The sequence below is a fragment of the Neomonachus schauinslandi genome, chromosome 14 (genome assembly GCF_002201575.2).
Source record: "Neomonachus schauinslandi chromosome 14, ASM220157v2, whole genome shotgun sequence".
NCBI lineage: Eukaryota > Metazoa > Chordata > Mammalia > Carnivora > Phocidae > Neomonachus > Neomonachus schauinslandi.
Genome location: NC_058416.1, coordinates 7,162,471 through 7,184,995, shown reverse-complemented (window position 1 = coordinate 7,184,995; position 22,525 = coordinate 7,162,471).

Here is a 22,525-nt window from a genome sequence, read left to right as displayed (position 1 = left end):
AGATCCGTCATGGTGTTATGGTGCTGCAGAGAAGATGAAGGGTACTTGGTGGGGTGAGTGTAAATATCCATGCTTTCACTGTGCTTAGTGGGTCTTGTCTCTCTGCTTGGCTTGACTTTTGGGATGACCGTCTAACTACTAGCATCCAGCCCTAACCCCTCACATCTGACTATACCCCTACCCTTCCACTGGTGTAGTACATACACACTTGCTTGCCTCCAACTAGAGAGGTCTCTGTGTCTCAAGTCCCAGAAAACCTGTGATGGGTTGTTTTGGCCAATTTAGTTCAAACTATTAGTGCAATTTTTAAAAAATTCTTTTACTAGTCATTTGACTGTCGTATTAGTGTGTGTGTGTGTGTGTGTATACACTCACACATCTATGTATGTGGAATTGGCTTACATGATGATGGGTGTTGGGTAAGTAGCCCTTTGTAGTCTATCACCATGTCTGGGGTTGGAGACTGAAGTTCAGGGCAGACAGTCAGAAGGGAAGGGAGTGAAGGGGCTGGAATCCCATGAGCACAAGCTGAAACGGACTGAAAGGATTGAAAGCCATGCTCATTCTTGCTCCCTCTGATGTTGGTGACAAAAGTATCCTGCAAAAGCTGGGACCCTTCTTCACGGAGCTGAGACACATGCTTGGCTCAGCCGCTGCTTTAAACAGAGGGGGTGATTCAGCAGATCAGAAACAGCACATATAGGCTACAAAGGGCTGTTGCCTCCCTTCCAACTTCCAAAAGCTCTCAGAAACTCCCGTGTGGCCCAGAAACATACAAGAAAGCGAGTTCTAGGGAGTGTAGTTGCACCTAGGCAAGTTGGCACATTGCAAGGTAACTACACTTGTAATATCTGTGATGATGGAGGTGGTGAGAGTGATATTGACAGCAGCTGACATTTATTGAATGAATGCGTTCCATTTGTTAGGCACTGGGCTAAGCTTTTCTTATGATTCTTTCTTTCTTTCTTTTTTTTAAAAGATTTTATTTATTTATTTGAGAGAGAGAGAACACATGAGAGGGGATAGGGTCAGAGGACGAAGCAGACTCCCTGCCGAGCAGGGAGCCCGATGCGGGACTCAATCCAGGGACTCCAGGATCATGACCTGAGCCGAAGGCAGTCACTTAACCAACTGAGCCACCCAGGCGCCCTCTTATGATTATTTCATCAGATCCTGACTACAATCCTGTGAAGCAGGTTCTATTATCTCCCTCACAGATAAGAGCCCGAGACACAGGGAGAGTCCATAATTTGCCAAATTGCTCAGCTAACAAGTGGCAAAGCCACTGTTGGGAGCCCAGGTGGTTTTTAAACAACTGTTTTCAAAATATCATCTGCTAGCATAAGTTTCTTTAAACAAACGTTTAATTTTCACACTCATTAAAATGTCAGCGTTGTACTGAAAGGGAAGAGTGTGGCGCATGCGCACACGTGTGTGTGTGTGTGTGTTTAAACATCGACTAGGAAAAATAGCCACAGAGCCACTTGTCTTCACAAACAAGATTAGTAAATTCAGAAGACTGAAATTTGACAGCTAGTTAAGTAATTTATCCCAAGTTAACTAGTGTACCTCTGGTACGAAAGGGTTTCCTAATTTTCTTCCATCTCACTACAAATGTAAAAATTCTAGTATACTTTAAAGGTGCCATTTATATAAAATTAACTACATCCACGACGTCCTGCAACACGTACTTTTTTTCTGCCATTTGCTTGCTTATGAATAATGCAGTGAAGAAAATTCACTTGTGGTGCCAGACTCACAGACTCACTCTGGAATTCTCTGTTTATTCCAGCCAGAGCAGCTGTTCTATCAATGGTGTTTACAAATTTTTTTCCATAAAACATTGTTTTTTTATCTAAGAAATATTTAGTATTGAGACTATATCTTTTCTGGTATTTCTACTGGGACACAAAAAGTAGCTTTTCAATGTGTTTTGTTATTGAAATAGAATCTATAATATACCAAAATGCCATAAGCTTGATGCATTAGCAACATCTGTATTTTCATCCAACTGTGTAACAGTTTTACCACACTATTTTTCCTAACATTGTTTAATTTTTCAGTAATGTTTTCCATGTCTTCTAGCATATTTGCTGACAAAGGAGTGCATTTTATTTTGCTATTAAATTGTCTTTCATGTATAATTTCAGTCATTTTTAATGCATCCAAAGTGTTCTTTTGTGTTTCCCAAATTTGTAGGGATTTGTCTTTTATTTTTAAGTAAGGAAACTCCAGAAGGACTTCTCGGCATTTCCCACTAAAGCTCAGTGAAATTTTGTAAGATACTGTATTATCATTTGCTGAAAAATGGAAGAGGTGTTTTTATGTTCTTAATACTTATTTTTAAGATGAATTACTGATTATTAGCCAATAGGTCATACTATACATTTAGAATCATATTGTCAATGATAAATGATTTCCTTGATACAATTTTTTGGTTTAATTTTTACCAAACCTAATTATTTCAATGTTGTTTTTAAACTCATAAAAACAGAGAGCTCGTACTAGGACAATAGAGTGATCACATCTAATATTTTTTTGTTCTTAAATTATGCTTGCATTATTAATACTATCTTCAATTTTGATTTCTTTGCAGACATCTTTTAGAACCAACTTCCCTTTTTTTTTTTTTTTGGTTTAATTTAAAACTAGGAAATATAATCTATAACTCCACAAATTTGAACCAGTAGAAATGGTCGTATATTCATGACAAGCTGTGGTGGGGGGTTGGGGGAGCCTTCCATTTTCATTCCATTTAGTAAACATTAGAATTTATTTTTCCCCATAACTTATGGATGCTATAGAGGATCCTATAGAGATGAGGGTACATGCCTAGGAGAAGGGGGCCAAGGAAGCTGCCAAGCCTGCATTACTCCTCAGCCTTTAGCTTTTGTAGAGATTATTCAGTGACACTCAGTCATCAAACTGGTCACGTGAGGCAAAAGCTTCATAACAACAAACAAGATGCACATTTGCCCCACCTCTCTATACAATTAACGCTCCACAAATTCCCACTGTGGGACTGAGGAGCTCAAATGGGACGAGATAAGATTCAGAAATCCAAACATATTGCCACTATACCTTCAGTCATTTTGATTCTTGGATAAAGTGATCAACGAAAGCAGAACATTCCTGGCAGGAAGGTAAGTTTCAATGAAATCACTGCGTAAAAATGCAGGGCTTTTGTATATTTTCATCTAAGTATACAGCTCCTGAACATTCGATTTCACTCAATAGGATTCCTTAATTTGTTCCATATTTCTATAAAGGGGATACTAGAATGCTAATCTCAAACAACTTTGGACACAACTAGTAACTGTTAGAGTCTCAAAATTCCCCTTTTGAAGATTGTGTTGGCTACTGACACAAAGTTGGGGTGAGTTCCTAACACATACTGAATGGAGTTCATGGAAGAAAAATAGAGAATTAATAGTGTTTCAGGGCATATTTACTGTGAAAACAGTCAGGAGTGACTAGTTTGTCTATAGCCTTATTTCAGTGACATTCTGTGTAGTATGTATTTCTCTACCCAGTTGCAACATGTAAAATGTGAGTTGAAAAAGGACCTTGAGATTTTGACTCTGGGGAGCAGATATTTTCTTATTAGTATCAATGACGTTGTATGGGATGGAATTCAGAATTAAAAATGATGATTCAGTCACTCAGATCATGGAAGAACTGTTTGGCAGGGTCTGACCTAAGCCTTGTGGCTCAACCAAGATGAACATGGATACATTGTACAAAGAACTGTGAAGGAGAAGACAGAGTGATCTTAGATGTCCAAAATGTCTACACTGCACAGAACATTACAGATATCAATGAATATTTCAGGAGACTCAATAAAGACATGAAAATAAGTGTTATTCTAGGAAAATTATTTAACTTACATGCCAGATGAACAAACTGATAACATTAATAACAGTGCACAAGGGAGGTGGGGCAAATTCTCAGATTGTACTCTTGAGGCATTAGGATCACTTTTTTGGCTAAATGTAGAGAATCAGGGAAAATCTTGGTGGATCTTAAAAATTTTGTTTCCTATAAGGTAGACCATTGTTTCTCAAAATATGAATATGCAACACCCACACCAGATCTTACAGTATATACTTTATATTTCAGGTTCTTGGGCATTCCCAAGATTTAATAAATTATGCATGTGGCAGTGAAGTTTCTGATTTTTAAAACCAGGCATTCTAGGTGCTACTTATACACACATAAAGTTTGAGAACTGCAAAGATGTAAGAAACAATTGGCTGACCTTGATTCTCTGAATGCAATCTAACAGAAATTGGTCAGGGAATTTCAGGAAACTGAAGTCAAGGAAGAAGAAATTGAGAATAACCAGAGTATTTTGCTCTCCTACTTGACAGCAGATTTCAAAAGCTTAAGTAAAATGTTAGCTCCATTTCAATGCCCAAGTCTTTGGAAAAGAACTGCCTGAGATGGTTGAGCTTCTCTTGCCATGCAATTCAGTGTGCAATTACTCAACTTCCACATGATGAGTACGGTGTGGTACCTAAAGATACCAGTGTGTTTGTCTGTGCAGGAGCTCACTGAGTTCCAGTTTCTCAAAGGATGGGCACAAGATTGAGAAGAGGTTATGGGATTCTCTATTCAAGGTTGGAGAGAAGATGCTGGTACAGAATTGTAGGGTATAAGGAAGGTTGTGTCCGGAAATGAGCTGAGGCCAAAATGTGAACCACACACAAATTTATTTACTTACCTGTTTATCTCTGTAGTTTTTTTTTCATTTTACAAAGATGAGAAAGGTCTTGCTATTAGGGTTTATGGTGAAATAAGGATTGACCTCTTTAGCTGCTGTTCTGTTTCTATGTTCTAAATTATTTTCACACACAAAGAAAGGTGTTGAAAGGACTTAGAATACTATGGAGAGAAGACCGTTCTTCCCCAAACTGAAATGGATTGGAACTTGGCACTGTCACTCACTAGTTGTGGGATTTAAGGAAGTTACTTACTATTTTGGGCATTATTCTATTCTTCTGATCTTAAAAATGGGGAGAAAAACATTTGACTCATAGATCTGTTATGGACAATAAAGAAATAATAAACCTCATGTGCAGATACACAAAATGGTATTTTTCAAAAAACTTGGGTTTTTGGCTCAAATTTCTTCTTTCTCTATGAAAGGCATTTGCAAATGAAACTGGAAATTACTGAATCGGGGGGGTCATTTTTGAAACATGTGGAAAACAGGAAAAGACATGTGGAAACATGTCAAGACAAAACTATTTTAATTTTTTTATGGAAGACAATGTCAGATTTAGAAAAGTAAAAATTACTTTGTTTAACATTGATATTTGGCAAGATTTTTATGTATATTATTTGAAAAATGGAATGTTTGCATGTATAGGAGACATACATTGATGCACAATAGATCCAGACAGGAATTCACTATCAACAAGTCACATCAGATTGGCTGAATTTCTTTTGCTGACAAGGTTATCGAATGCATAGATCAAGGAATCGTGTTGGATGGAAGTATATGATGAAATCTACATCTCAGTTTCTTTGTGTTCAAAAACTAAATGCCTATAGCTATAATTGTTGGATTAGGAATGGATTGAATATTGATCCTTTCTCATGTGTTAGAAGATAAACAGGCATATTAAAAAATTTAAGAGTTTACTTGAGCAAAAATCAAATCGGGCAGCATCCAATCTAGCAGACAGGGAGGAGCTCTAAGGAGTTGTACAAAATGAAAGACTTTTATAGGCAGAAGGGAGTGGGAACAAGGAAGTTATACTAGGCAGAAATGTGGGTTAGTTATTACAAAATTATATATATATTTTTTAGGGGATAGCAGGGTTCTAACTAGTGTTGATCAGATGAGTCCTGATTGACTGGTTTAAGATTCCATTTCTGAGAGAGCAAAAAATGTAATTAAGTCTCGGTTTGGTGATATGGCGTAAGCAACTGCACATTGGGCATGTTGTCTTGTTTTTAAGAGTTTTTCCCTTTTGATCAGACTCTAAGACTAACTGAGAGATGGGATCAAAATTTAAAGCATTAGGGCTACTCCCAGCTACCTATTTGGAGTTTTTTGCTGAATCACTGGGTGGTATTCACAGGTCAATGACAAGAAGTTCACATTCTTTTTTTTTTTTTTTTTTTAAGATTTTATTTATTTATTTGTCAGAGAGAGCACAAGCAGGGGGAGCGGCAGGCAGAGGGAGAAGCAGACTCCCCACTGAGCAGAGAGCCGGATGCGGGGCTCGATTCCCAGGACCCTGGGATCATGACCTGAGCCAAAGGTAGACGCTTAACTGACTAAGCCACCCAGGTGCCCCAAGAAGTTCACATTCTTTAAATTGGTTATTCTCTTCTTCCTTCTGGGTTGTTCCCAACTTAGGGAGATCATTTCTAGGTAGTTAGCTGTAAACATGAATTTAAAGCTCTTGAGAGAACACAGGGCCCCAGGGAGATTACTGTGATTATTTTAAGTAGGATAATTTCCAGTGTCTTGAGTGCACTTCAGAGGCATGGTTCCCAAGACCTGAACCAATCAGAATCAAATAAGTCAAAGAAAGACTCCCTTGAAGGAGCCACTTCTTAAAGCCCACCGGCTTGTTCAGCAATCTTAGGTAGCCAGGTCTCAACTTCTCCAGAAGTATCAATCCAAAATGCAACAAGTGGTGTTGGAATCATACAGACACCTCCTTGCTCAGGTAAAAGATAATCAGAGCTGTCTTATCATCAAGAACAACTTCGTCCAGAGGGTGTAGGGATTTTTGTTGTGTGGTCACTGCTTCAGCAGCAGGTTCTACAGTGTCTTCAGTAGTGACCTGCCAGGGGAAGCTAAGTGTGAATTGTGAATGCCCCCTGGTAATTCCTGTTTGAGGAAACAAAGAGCCACTCCCAAAGATAACCAAAAGAAAAAAAAAAAAAAAAGACTCAGACAATTCCCCCAAGAGCTGGCACAGTCAGTCAGTAGGATGAGAGCCACAAATGGGGTGCAACCCACATTTCTGTCTGGCCACATTTTGGGGGCCCCCAGCCTGACAGTTATCAAGCCAAATTCTCAGGTCACAAAATGAGACAAACAAGGATAGCTATCTCTGGGAAAGAAAGGATCGACAATCAATGGGTACCTGGAGGCAAATTCACAAGTCACCATTCAAAGATCTAATTCTTACATTTTTTTTTTTTTTTCCTGCCGATCTGAGTTTGGAAAGGAAGGGAAGTGTGAAATTTTACCTTCTTCTTTCCCCCAGGCACCACAGATAGAGATCTGGGAGAGCTGACTTTGGCAAAAATTCTTACCCTTTGCCAGCTTCTGCCTGTTCTCCCAGGATCCGTCTGCAGTCTCCGGAGCAAGTCGGGTATCCCAGCAGGTCCCATCCTGGTCACCAGAAACTGTAGTGGAGGACGAATAATTTTCCCTCCATCCTTCGTGGTGAGTGCTGCGTTGGGGCCCCTTCTCTAGGGCACCTCCTAAGGGGATGCGCTTATCTAAGATGCTTAAAACTTCTCCGCTGTGCCCACTGCACTCAGGATTATCTTTGATAAATTAACCTGTTTAGTGAGCCTCATCACAGAATCCTACTCACCTGAGGCCTCGCCACCCCCGGGTCCAACCCAGGACCGGCCTGGTTTTTAAGTGGCACCCAGTCCTGTTTTGAAGTTGGGGCTGGCGGATTCTGGCAGTTTCGGAGCCTGTTGGGAGAAGGGAAGGCTGGAAGTGTGCAGGCTCCTGATGGGGAAGCTGAGGAGCCAGGATCCCGGGGGGGGAGGGTCTCCTCCCCACCCCCAGCAGCGGGAAGCAGCGGGAAGCAGCGGGAAAGCCGCAGGAGCTCCAGAGCTCAGCAGGTACCTGTGGGCTGGGAGCTTACTCCTTTCTCCTGGGGGGCTGCTGGGGGCTTTCTTCTGATACCAGAACTGTTATAAACTGAGAAATATTAAAAAAATGTAACAACTTACTGAGCGAAGTCGAATCAAATCGGGCGGGGTACAGCCTAGTAGATGAAAAGAGCTCTGAGGAGCTGTGCAAGATGGAGACTTTTATAGACAGAAGGGAGTGGGAACGAGGAAGTTATTCCAGGCAAAAAAAAAAAAAAAAAAGGCAGGTTCCTTTTTGCCAAGTTCCTTTCCTTCAGGGGCTGGTGGGGGCCTAGGGGGTTTGGTGATGTAGGGCTTAGTTACATAAGTACCTCTGACTTGGGCCTGCTGTCTTGTTTTTAACACATGTGGTTAATTTTCCTCAAACTTTATGATTGCCCCTTGAAATTTGTTACCGTGAAAGCTTAGGTTAATGAGTGGAGTCGGCTTGGGTGGTTTTCCTTTGCAGCTATTTTCCTAATAGCCTGTTGCTTTGCACCTAAGGACCAGTTGGGTGTGTTTTGAAAGTGGGTGTGCATGGAACACAGAGCCAGGCTGTGGGTCCCCAGACTGCCAAAGTAAAGGCCTCTCTAATCTGCGGGGGGGCACTAACTTGCGCTTTATTCCTGGGGAAAGTTGCCTTCTGCATCTTTGTTATGTATTTTTTAGCGTCTGATATAAAGTCCAGACTTTCCTCAAGCTTTGCTCTTTTATGTTGGACTTTAAAACCTGTCTAGTTTGCTACCTAGACAAGACACTTTGGAGCATGGTTCTCCGGTTTTATTCAAAAAGTTAGTTTCTCTCTACACATAACCTGGGAATGAGGAGAGCCAGGCTACACCTGGCCAGCTGTGACAAGTAAAAAATTTTAAGTAATTACCCTGCCCATGGTCCCCTCGAATGGGACAGGGCAGCACCCGCCTAGCCGGCTGTCGTGAATAAAGGTTTTTGGTAATTACTCTGCCTGTGGTCCCAAGGTTCACAGCTGCCCCTTACGTTTGTTGCTTCTCAAGTTGGTTGAGCGCTCTTTGCTCTCTTAGGTAAGTATCTCTCCAGGTTTTTAGTTTTCTATCAGTTTGTTTTCTATTTTCCTGGACTGTTAATTCTGTTTCATGTTTTCCAGTCTTATGATTGTCTGCTTCCCTTTATATTTGCTTTTTGTTCCTTCAGCGGGACCTCAAGAGATAGAGAAGGTACATAGACCTTGGGTCTTTGGGTCACCATATTTATGTAGTAGCTTTATGGAAAAAATAAGACCAAAACAGCAATCTCAGTCATGCTGACGCAGTTTTAAGAAATGCTGGTACAGCATTTTAGACTTTAGAGAAATATTTACCTCCTGGAATATTGTGAAATAAGCGTTATCCCAATTTTAGCGATGAGGAAATGAAGTTTAAAATAGGTCAGTTGCTTGGCCTCACCTAGTGAATGGAAGAGCTGGGGGTTGCCGCAAGTCTTGTGATTCCAAAGGCAAAATTGTAAGTCATAAAAGCATTATAGAATATTGGAGGAATTAAAAAAAAAATTTAAATGCACTGATGGATTTGTTGTCTTTGTTTTTCCATCCAGAATTTTGCTTATGTGTTTTCACATAGTTGTGTCAAAAGCTCAGAAATGAAAGTAAAACCACTGAATGACCGAGGTAGTAATTAGTAAAAGTTGATTGCACACTCAAAGATGTTTGTGGATGGGGGGAGGGGGGCCGGTGTTCACACAAAACACGCAACGGGACTCAGGTGTATTGATAGAAAGCCTCTTACATAGGAGGAAGTGATTGTTGATTCTTCAGTGATTGGTTATATTAGAATACCCTTGATAGTGAATTGTCCAGTGGTTACTTCATATCACTTCTGGGGAATAATGTAAGTTTTGCTTAGGATTTATAGAGGTATTAAGCGACTCAAGTTAAGTCTCACTTATCTTGAAAGATAAGGTAAATTACATTTTTCTCGTATGACTAAAGTGGTTTTGTCTGTTTAGGGAATTTACGCCTGGGTTGTGTTTGATGTTTAACAGTTGTAATAATAGTGGGTACCCATCTTTAAAAAGTACTTAAGTTTCATTTTTACCGGAAGATGATATGAAAAATATTGCTGTTACACACATCTTTATGCATTTGCTTTCAACATTTCCTGAGGACAAATTCCCCAAAATGGAAATTTCAATTCAGGAATTAAGAGGTATACATATTTATGCTTCATATTACATTTTTACAAGCTGATTTTCAATTTTTTTCCAATCCTTGTCACTCTCCTCACCCTGTTGGTGGCCTTCCCATTTTATATACAGTTATAAGCCACTTTCACTGAGCTGACTTGCATTGCCAGAGTACAAAATGGGGAGAGGAGGCTTAGCGACTACTAACATTGAAAAAACAAAATGGCTTTAACTGCAAACCTAATAAGAGGAAAGGTGCTTAAAAGCTAGCAGAAAGATATGATCTTAATCTTCTAACAAAATAGGGATTAATTTTGGTAGTCTGAGTTCTTAATTTGTTAAACTATAACTGGTACATCAAGCTCAGTGCATGGTTTATAATAGTTAACTCATTATGTAAAAAAAAAAAAAAATCATGTACTTTCAGATCCAAATGGTATTGTTTTAAAAATGATTTCCTTTTAGGTGAATGACATGGGTACCAAAGGGTTTAAAACTTTGGTACTTTAAGAACTGTCAAAAAAAAAAAAAAGAAGTTGGCAGAGGAGGAAATTTAACCTAACTCTCCAAAAAAACCCCCCAAAATAAAAAACAAACATAAAAACAAACCAAACCCCACCAATCCGTCACAGGTGATAGTACTAGAAGCAATGCAGGTTGAAATTTAAATGATTTGAAGTCAATATGAGGAAGAACTTTCTAACCAAGCAGACCAAATAGAAAATGTGCAATGAGCACTAATGAATTTTTGGTCACTTAGAAATTCTATGGAGTTTTTGATTAGAAGTTGAATTTGGTAAACTTATTTTTAACTGTGCTGTCCTTTGATGTTACAATTTAAACATAACACGACTTATTCTAGGTTGGAATCACATGTCTGTGTGCAACCTAAATAAGTGCTTAAAAACAATACTGTTTTGCAGAATTTTATTTCAATAATGTCGTCAGTTGGATTTGTCTGAAACTATAAAATGGAAGGACTTACAAACTTTCATTGTGTTATTAAAAACAAAATAATCCAAGAGATTGATATTAGTTTTGGATTTTCTAGAACAAGGAAAAATGGAAAAATGGTTTTGGGAAGATCCCTTTTGAATTGTTAATTTGTCCTAAAAAGTTATTTCCACATAATTGGTTAATTATCTCTCAATACATGTTATTTATGAATTGCTTTTTTGAGAAATCCTAATGGAGTTTTTTTTTTTTTAAAGATTTTATTTATTTATTTGAGAGTGAGAATGAGAGAGCATGAGAGGGGGAGGGTCAGAGGGAGAAGCAGACTCCCCACTGAGCAGGGAGCCCGATGCGGGACTCGATCCCTGGACTTCAGGATCATGACCTGAGCCGAAGGCAGTCGCTTAACCAACTGAGCCACCCAGGCGCCCCCCTAATGGAGTTTTTATTCAGGAAACATTTCAGGGAAGTGTTCCATTTTTTAATTTTTTTTTTCCTAGAGAAAATCCTCTTTGCTTTGTATTATATCAAGTCTATTTTATGGTTGATTAAGAATAGTTCTATTGTAGATCATTCACCTCATTTATTTTGATGGTAGATTATTTTATTTGCTATTCACATGGGAAATGAATTATTAAAATAGAAAACCAGTAAAGTGTGCATATAGTTTTTTAAAACCCTAGGTAGAAATGGAGAAAGTGGGATTGATGTTTCTTTAGTAGGCAGGCCAGAGGCAAGGGAAGCAAATATTAATATCTGTTCTAAAGTTTACTGCAGTTTGAGTAACTGACTTTGAAAAATGACTCTCAGGTGCTTGGAATGTGTTATGTCTGAACAGATGCAGCCGTGAAGGCACAGGTGGAAAGTTCATGGTACTTATTGGTAAGAAAGCAAATTCAGTTCTAGTGGCCCTAGACATCACATAAAACGAAGTGATGGATTTATTTTTATTATGGATCACTTTATAGCAAGTAAATGCTTCCATTTCCCTGTAATCCTTTAGGCATATAAATTGAAAAGTCCTAAACCAATGGAATAGACCATACAAGGAAGCAACCCACCTAATTACAGAGTCCTCTCACACCAGGGGTCTCCAGTAGATTCCTAAGACATTGGCTAAATAAGAACAGCATAGATGGGAATGGATTTTTGATGGTGATAACAATAGTTTCCTCAAAATATTGCTCACCTATATTTTTCCTAGTGGCAGTGTCTAATTCTACTCCATATAATTTATGGTTGCCAACAACAAGACTGCAATACTTTGTCAACTCCATCCTTAGAACAAGCATATTGTTTTCCATTCATATTCTCCCATGAATCCTTTTTTCCTTAAAAAAAAAAAAAAAAAAGATTTTACTCACACCTATCTTGTCAGGTGGTGGTTTTGTTGCAAATTAATTGTTGAAAGCCCTAAGTTGCTAAATCTTCAGCTGGAGTAAAACAAGAGCCCTGTACTGAAGGTTTAAACAAGGTAAATGACACAATCCCTCCTCCCCCAAAACCCAATCCTGGTTGCCTAGATCAGTGAGGCTCTCTGAGATTTTAAAAGAGATGGAGTCATTATTAAATGGATATAGTCCCCAGCCAGCCAGTTTTAAAATGGGGGCTTCAAAAGGGGAGGAAAAATGAAAGGGAACATGAGAATTGCCTCTTTACTTCCATAGGCTTTATTTCCCAGTTTCATAGCCCAAATATGTTATTTGGGTTCCTATCAGGATTTCTTGTAAGTGAACTATATATATCTATGTAGGTCTGAAGTGGGGATGCTGTGGGGGGGTTAGTTCTGGCCAAAAATATCTATTTTGGTAACTAATTGCATGACGGCTAGCTTTTTGGAAGCTGAAGATGCAAATAATGAGTTGATCTTGTAATCTTTGATATTTTCAAAGCCTCTTATGGCAACCTTGGGACTCCATTTTGACTAAGGACTTGACTTGCTACATTTAAGTCTCTCCCCTTCCTAAAATCTTTCTGTAGCATTCCATCCCCTATCAAATGATATCCAAACACTTACGAATGGCTTAGGCCAGCAGTTCTCAAGATTTAGCCTGCGTCAGGATCATCTGGAAGGCTCTTAACATGGAAATGGCTGGGCTCCATCCTCAGTTTCTGATTTAGCAGATTTGAAGTACGACCTGATCCTTTGCATATCTGAGAAGTTCCCAGGTGATGCTGATGCAGGGACTGCACATGGATAGCAACTAGCTGAGAATATTCTCCCTGATGTGGCCAAGGTGAGCCTAATCTTAGACCATTTTCTCCTATTCGGGTGGGTTGATCAAACTATTTGCAGGTAGCAAATGTGTGAGCTCTCTGCTCCAGGTTCTGCTTTTATGGGTCTTTTAGTTCAAGTCCTCTCAGTTTGACTTCTCAATATCTCCTTTTACGTCTCCCTCTGGCTCTCCCAGCCCTTAACCACAGTTTGTTGTTAGTCGACCGTGAGTACCTTGAGGCTCCCAACCTTACTCTGTTGGTTTTTTGTTTCCTTGGTTTCTACCACTGAGTTTCGGGTTTTCTTGGAAGAATTGTGATCCCTTGTCAGATTCATAAATTTTACTTTGGTTTTATCTGCTATGATGCAATTGTTACGTGCGAGGAATTTGGAATTATGGCCTGGTCTCAGCTCTTTGTTGCTTTAGTACCCTTCTGTCTGTTACTATGGGCAAGTTAGTCTCTCTGAGCCTGAGTTTTTGCAACTATAAGGATGGTCCTCATAATCCCCTTCCTTGTAGTTTTGTTGTGTTAACTCACTTAACACCTGTGAAGGATTTTGAAGTATGTGTGTCAGCACTATATAAACATGATCCTGTTAGCACTAGAATGTGATATCCACAAAGGCAGGGACCTAAGCTTAAATATTTGTTGAATCAATGAATCATAAGTGATTCAGGAAGCCTGGGGATTGAACTATGTAACTTGGATTGAACTCTGAGAGAATTTGGAGTTGAAAGATTGTCAGCTATGGTTATATCGACATGGTAATGTTCTTGTTGACTATGCAGTGTCTACGTTTTTAAAAGAATCTTTATTTTTAAGAGCCCTTTTATGTTCATAGGAGAATTGAGCAGGAATAATTCCCATTTACCCTTATCTCAGCACATAGTGTCCCCATTAATATCTTGTATTAGTGTGGTAGATTAACATTGAACCAATATTAATATGTCCTAATGTATGGTTTACATTAGGGTTCATTCTTTGTGTTGTACATTCTATGGGTTTTGACCAATTTGTCATATATCCAATGTTCCACTAAAGTACAAATTTCACCACCATAAAAATGACCTTTGTTTCACCTATCCATCCCTTCTCAACTCCCCCTGTACCTGTGGCAACCACTAATCTTTTCACTATCTCTGTAATTTTACCTTTTCCAGAATTTCATATGGTTAGAATTATACAGTATGTAACCTTTTCAGACTGGTTTCCTTCACTTAGCAATATATACCTAAAGTTCTTCCATGTCTTCTTTTGGCTTGACAGATCATTTCTTTTTATCACTAAATAATCTGTTTGGGTATACCATATTTTATCTATGAACCTGTTGAATGTCATGGTTTCTTCCAGTTTTGATAATTGAGTACAAGCTGCTATAAACATTCATGTGCAGGTTTCGTGTGAACGAAAGTTTTCAGTTCATTTGGGTCAGTACCTAGGAGTATGCTTGCTGGATCGTATGGTGACTTTTTAACTTTTTAACTTTGTAAGAACCTGCCAAGGTTTTCCAAAATGACTCTACCATTTTGCATTCTCACCAGCAATGAATGAGCATTCCTGTTGCTCTCCATCCTCTCTAGCATTTGGTAGTATGTGTTTTGGATTGTAGCGGTTTTAATAGATATGTTTACATTAAAAAAAATCTTTCCAAAACATTTCCTCTTGATTCATTGTTGGTCATGTGCCTGTATGGTGGTAAATTGATGTTGGCATACTGGAATGTCCAGTGCTGAGATTTGTCTATATTTCTAGCTGGAAGCTGAATTTAAGAGCAATGTGCCAATCTAACTGCATAAAGTGAACTGTAGCATCACTGACATGAGAGGTACATGAGGAACTCCCTAATTAATCTTGGGAATAGGGAAGCACAGGCAAAGAACTGATCTTTGACCTAATCTCTTTTAGACCGTGTGGCGTTTCATCATACTGATCCTCCTGGCACAGCACAGGAAAAGAAAACTGGAAGCTGGGAGCTTTGGGTTAATGTATCTGATTTCCCAGTACTTAATCTGGTGACCTCCAGCAAGTCACTTAGCCTGTAGACCTGAGAGACAGTTGTACTCTACGATTTATAAGATTCTTTAAGTTCCAAAATTCTGATCCTGAAATCCGCCTTGCCACCGCTCTGTCAGCACAGAACAAGGGAAGGAGCGTCCACATAGCCCACACTTTGAGGCAGACAGGATTTCATCAAGCAGAAAACCCTCTTGAGTAAGTTGTCAGTCTTTGAAGCAGTGGAGATTTGTGACAGGGTGGCCTACAGTAAAGTTCTTTGGGGGGAGATACTGCGAATTTCAAACAGGGGGGTCCTGTGTTTTGATGACTGACGCACAGGGGATCATAGAGAGGAGAACGTCTTTGACTGGAGGAGAGAATTTGTGATTAGCAGCAGGGATGGTGGGGACTGAAACGCACCCGTTGGAGAGCTCTGGTATACGGTGATGTGCTGTCATACTGAGATTTCTTTATTGTTTTCATTTGTGGATGAGGTTAGAGGGCTTGTATGGACAAGCAAATTAAACAGAAGGTGAACAGGGACACAGGGAAGAGCTGGGGAATGACAGAGAAAAGCCATGGTCAGACAGCGTGATTATCCATCACTGTGCTTGTGGCTAAGTGCAGTTTTTAGGGGCCAGTGAAATCCCCCCTCTCCCCCTTTGAGACTGGATGGCTGGCATATTTCTGGGAACAAAAGGGGACATTTAACTTTAAGAAAATGAAAGGGATCTCTCACATTTTTCTGTCATGCTTACATCTTTATCTCCGGTTAGATTTCCCACAGAACTAATTGGTCATTCTGAAAAGTCGCTGGGGTGCAGGCAGCCATATAGTTATGTGAAGCCCAGATGATTTTTACCAGCTCTCCTGGGTCAGAGTTGTCCTTAATGATAATTGTGGGCTTTAATATCCATCCTTTATGGTAGTGGAGGCGCGGGATACCTGCTCATCTGTTAGGCTATTTTAATCTTTCTGAAATGACACCCCTGAGCATTTCTAAATTTCTTCACATTGTCATCTCTACTTGTGCTGGCCACTGAACAGGTGGAAATGGAGCCATAATGTGATCAGTGGTCTTCTCACTTACATCAAAGCATGGACACAGTCCGCCTGTGTTACCTGTATTAGGATGTCCTGGGTGTCAGTCAGTGGGGGGGGTGGGACTCAGTCCAGTAGGACACTCACCCCCAAATCATTAATGGCTAAAACACAATAGGAAATTTCTAGTTTATTTAAAATATTGGAAGGACTGACGAGCTCAGCAGGGCAGCCCTCTTCACAAAGATCTCCTGGCACTGCTGTGTGGGGTCTCTGCCATCTTCGACACATGGCTTCCAAGGTCGCCCGGGGAGTTGTCTAGTCCAGCCAGAGTGAAAGAGAAGCAGAGAGCACTACTGCATGGGGTATTTTTTTCAGGCCAGACCAGAAAGTGGCTTACCTCGCTTCTATTCGCATTTCATTCACAGCCCATTCATATGGTCCTACCTAGCGGCAGGATCTGGTCTCTGGCTAAGAAGCTACTTCTCTGTGCAATTCTACTCCATAAAGGACCGAACATATACTTTTGCTGGACACAAGCTGACCATCAGGGTGTTGTATGAACTGAGGTAATTGTGGGCATGGTATGTTGTGGATGGGGCATTCTAGAAGACCTTTGTTCCAGAAAGATGAAGGTGGAAATAGGAAATACAGTATAGCCAGAGTTTCCTTACATGGTATTAGGGAGGATGCATGAGGGGTGATAGTGGCTAATGGTGGGGGTGCAGGGAGCCCAGCTCTGGCCTCCCCTCCCCTGGTTCCTCACACACAGGACTGCATTTATCAGTGGAATTCTGATGCTTCTCCCTGTGGGATCAGGGAGGCCTAAGGGAAATGGGTACTCTCAGCTGTTTTTGTCGTGGGCATATCCTCGGCACTGTTTGCTGGTTGCACGGTAGACAGAAAGCAATGGCCTGTTACGGTCAAAACTAGTTCAAAGGTGTTTCCTATATAGAACCTTCTTTTTTCCTTTTTTTTTTTTTTTTTGGCCCAATTTCGATTTATAAATTTGTACCAACTCAAACCAGTTTTATAGCACACATTTTCCCAGTGCTTTTTACCTGCAAGACCCTGCTGGTCATACTTGGCTGATGGAAGCCTCTGGTACAGTGTTAACGTTTGCATCCCACCCTCAAGTGGCATCGTTCATTCCTCCAGAATATAGCCTGTCTCACTTTCTCCTGCAAACCTCCTACGGCCTCTGCAGCCTGGAGGCAAGCATTTTTCAAACCGAACAGCAAGGTGTTCGAGAGTAGTTTTACTTAATGTTACCTCTTATAAATTGTTAAAGATGAGCCCAAAGGATCCTCTCTGTCCTTCTAATCACATGATTATCTCTGGGCCCTCTTCCTGTTGTGGCCTCCTTGGTGTTTCTAATTAGTCACATTTTCGTTTGCCTCTTGAAGTTTGTGCAGCAGTCCTGGGTTGGTGGGGGGGGGGTGGAGCATTATGTCAATCTCATTAAAAAGCACTTCTGTCCTTGTCATGAGGCCCAGTTCGTGTCTCTGGTTCTTGGGCTGCATGCGTGAATAAGAATCAAGGCAGTTGTATGTTTGGTTTTCCTGTTTTCTGAAACCTGTGGGCAAATATTGTCTGTCCTTTCCAATTTTCCCAGAGGGAAACTTCGATTTCTTTTGCTTTGTTTCCAAGAGCCAGTGCTATCCTCCTGTTACTTTTCTAACCAGTTTTCCTTTTGAGTACATAGTCCCTCTGCCCTTCCTCTGTGTATCTGCTGCCTAGCATAATATATGCATATTATGTACCAGAAATTGTTGCAAAGTTTTTATGTATTATCTCATTTATTCCTCATAACTCTGAGGAACTATAGCTCCTTCAAATTCTAGATTAGCAATGAACAGAGAGGTTAAAGAAACTCTCCCAAATTCATACAACAATTGAGACTATGGACTCTGAGAAACAAACTGAGGGTTCTAGAGGGGAGGGGGGTGGAGGGGATGGGTTAGCCTGGTGATGGGTATTATTATTTTTTTAATCTTTTAATTTTTTTTAAAGATTTTATTTATTTGACAGAGAGACACAGTGAGAGAGGGAACACAAGCAAGGGGAGTGGGAGAGGGAGAAGCAGGCTTCCCGCTGAGCGGAGAGCCTGATGTAGGGCTCAATCCCAGGACCCTGGGACCATGACCTGAGCCGACGGCAGACGCTTAACAACTGAGCCACCCAGGCGCCCCTGGTGATGGGTATTAAAGAGGGCACGTTCTGCATGGAGCACTGGGTGTTATACGCAAACAATGAATCATGGAACACTACATCAAAAACTAATGTTGTAATGTAGGGTGATTAACATAACATAATAAAAAAATAATGAAAAATTAAAACTTGTAATGAAACAATGATATTAAATTAAAATGTGTGTAAAAAAATAAAATATTTGCTATTTTAAATCTCCATTTTATAAAAAATTTCAAAATTTACCACCAATATATTTTTAGGAAAATCTCTACTGTCTAATATTCCATTAGGGAAGATTTGAACTCTGGTGATGGAGTGGTCACTAAAGCTTATAAAATGATGGGCTCTGGAGGACAAAACAAGACCAAAAAAGTATAGAAATAAAATTCTCGAGGTTCTCCATAGATCCTGAACTGTTAGTATTGGAAATGGAATATCCCAATGGTGAAATACGTGGTTTAAAAAATTGGAGGAGAACCTACAAATGCAGAAAGATCAAGGCTCAGGGGAATCAGGGGAATGTGGGAAATGAGACCCATGAACAAGATGAGAACAAAAGCATTGCACAGGAACAAAAGGGAGGGCCAAGGATTACAGAAACCATCTCAAGTCAAAGTACTTATTGAGCACATTGTGTTTTTTAAAAAAACTTTATTTTTAAGTTAAAAATTTTTTGAGCACATTGTTTTGCATTATGCTGATCTCTGAGGTAAATACAGAACTATTAGCCATATATTTTTTAGATATTTATTTGACAGAGTGCGTGCGTGCGCACAAGAGGAGTGAGGGGTGGAGGGAGAAGCAGATTCCCCACTGAGCAGGGAGCCCAATGCAGGCCTTGATCCCGGGACTCCAGGATCATGACCTGAGCTGAAGGCAGCCACCTAACCGACTGAGCCACCCAGGTGCCCCTATAAGCTGTATTTTTAAAGATAACTTTTCTCAGCTAGATTTTATGTAATGCACAGAATCATGACACAGTGATCTCTGTTTTGGGGACTGTTCTTCATTACCTATTTGCTCATAAAAATAATTGTAAATATAAACTGCTCTACTAAGGTCATTAATAAGTTTCTAATTGTTAGATATAAAAGAGGACTTTCAGTTTCTTATTTAAACTCTTTGCTGCAGCTGATACAGTTCACTGCTTCTATCTTCAAATTTTGGCTCCTGGATCCTATTTTTTTTCCTGTAGTACTTCTCTTAGCTCTTAGAATGTTCATTTTCTAACTCCACTTTTGGTTCTCTATCCAACACTCCAATAGATGTTGACTGAATCTACTGTAGGATCAAACATTCGATTCAGCTGGGGACTGGGCTTCTCTGTGTAAACCAGCTATCTCTGTCACGTGAGCAATCTTGATAAATGCCACACCGTCCAGTTCATTACCTGTAGACCACCTCACTCTCATCAAATCAGTGATTAGATCATCTTTATTTTACTCTGTAAGGTTTCCTCAACCTTATTTATCTCACAACCCGTACGAGTCAGGATCCAATCAGAAGTAGAAACACGAGAATACCTAGATATATTTTTCTCACTCTGCCTCTCATCTTCTCTGCTGTATCGATTAGGTTCAGATCCCTGTGACAAATCCTTAACTGTAGAGCTGGTTGAGCAGTTGCTCTATGGATGTAGTCTTCACTTCTGATGTTGGAGATGGACGTCTGCCGCTTGCTCTCTGAACTGTCACCCTCCTGCTTGGTCTCCTTGCTTCTGCATATGCCCCAATACCATCGATTCGCACAGAGCCTCTGCTGATCCCTTTATGATATAAGTCAGGCCATTTCATTTCTCTGCTTAAATTCTCCAATGCCTCTCATTTTACTTGAGTTAAAAACCAAAGTCCATCCAAATGATCCATGAGGCTCTACATGGTGTTCTTAATCACTGTGTTGGATTGCCATATATAGTGTGTCAGCTGTGATGAGTTTTGTGGAGAAAATTGAAACATGGTAGTGAAAATGGGGAGTCTGGGGGGGTATTTCTAATTGCCCTGTTGGATAAAATGGTTTTCTAGAGTGCTGGAGAGTTCCATGTAGCCACTTTTATCCTTTGACTGTTTCTTAGATTTAACCTTTTAAAATATTTCATGATCGTTTCCTTTTAAAAACGTAACTGATGTTGGGACCAATTTTCTTTTACTATTTAATCACATGTCCACAGAGAAGTAAATTTTTATGACCTGTAATATTGTATGTTTTCTAAAAGACTTAAAATTATTTGTAACTGCTATTTGAAATCACGTTTGGCGAGTATCCATCCATGCTTGTCTGATAGGAATAACTGCATACCATTTATTTTTAAAAAGCACTAGGAATAAATGTGGTTTTAAAATATAGGGATGAATTGTAGTCCTATTTCCCCTAACTGCTCATCTCCAGGATTATTCATACACATTTTTTTTCTTTAAACACACATACTAATTCCCGAATAATTGGTCACAATTATCTTTCTTCTCTCCATCTGTCTGTTTATAATGAGGTCTTCAAAGAGAGATAACCATGTGCATAAATGTTTATTGTCACTGTTTGTTACAGTTCTGTAAGCGTTTGCTTAGGTAATCTCTATTCTACATCTCTGTAGCTTCTTTAAGATACTAATGTTTAGGTAAAACTTCAAGAACAAAAGATTAAAAACAAATAAAATTAGGAATAAGAAACACCAATATATTATGCCTACTTTAAGAACTCCTAATTTGGGGAAAAAAGACTAAAATTTATAAAGATTTTAAAATGAAGGATATTCTTGTGTAATCCCCTACGAGTGACTTTATGAGGATTATTGTGCAATCCTCAGGGGGTTATAAGCAGGAGGAACAAATTAACAAAAAGCAATGCATTAATAAAACCTTTAAAAAGTAGGATTGACCGATGTCCAAGAACTTGTTTTTGGAATCTCATTTTTCTAGTTGAGATAATACAAATGGCATAACTTTAAGATGTGCAACTTGATTTGATACACATGTATTATGAAATTACTATTCTGTGTTAACACCTGTATCCCATCACGTAATTATCCTTGGTAAGACCATTTATGTTCTATTCTCTTAGCAACTTTCAAGTATACAGTACTGTGTCATTAGCTGTCATCATCGTGATGCATATGAGATCCCCAGAACTTACTCATCTATTCACTGGAAGCTTGTACCCTCTGTCTAACATCTCCCCCGCTTCCCCCAGCCCCTGAGAATCACCATTCTAATGTTTTTACAAGTTTGGCCTTTTTAGATTCCACATATAAATAACATAAAGTATTTGTTTTTCTGTCTGATTTCCCTTAGCATAATGCCCTCAAGGTCAATACATGTTGTCTCAAATGACAGGATTTTTCTCACGGCTGAATAATATTCCATTGTGTTTATGTACCTCATCTTTATCCAATTCATCCATTGACTGGCACTTAGATTGATTCCGTATCTTGGTCATAGAGAATAAAGCTGCAGTAATGCCTGCATCACTCTTCAACAGAGTGATTTTGTGTACTTCGTATATATACCCAGGAGTGGAATTGCTGGATCATACGGTGGTTCTGTTTTTAACTTTTTGGAGGCAGCTCCATACTGTTTTCCACAGGGCTGTGTAAATTACATTCCCATCAACAGAGAATAAGGTTCCCTTTTCTCCATATCATTGCCAATACTTATTTCTTGTGATCGATATAGCTATTCTAACAGGTGCAAGGTTCTATGTCATTGTGCTTTTGAATTAATTGCATTTCCCTGATTAATGATCTTGAGCTTCTTTTATTGTATCTGTTGGCCATTTTTATGTTACCTTTGGAATGTTTATTCAGTTCCTTTGCTCATTCTCTTATTTTTGCAACTGAGTTGAATGGGTTCTCATGTATTTTGGATACTAATCTCTTAGACAAATGATTTATAAATTTTTCTCCCATTCTATGGATTGGCTTTATGATTTTTGTACAGAAGCTTTGTAGTTTGTGGTCCCACTTGCTAATTTTTGCTTTTGTTGCTTGTGCTTTTGCAGTTATATCCAAAAATTATTGCCAAGGCCAATGTCAAGGAGTTTTCCCCTATGTTTTCTTCTAGGAGTTTTATGGTTTCAGGTCTTATGTTTATTTATTTTTTTTAAAGATTTTATTTATTTATTTATTTGAGAGAGAGAATGA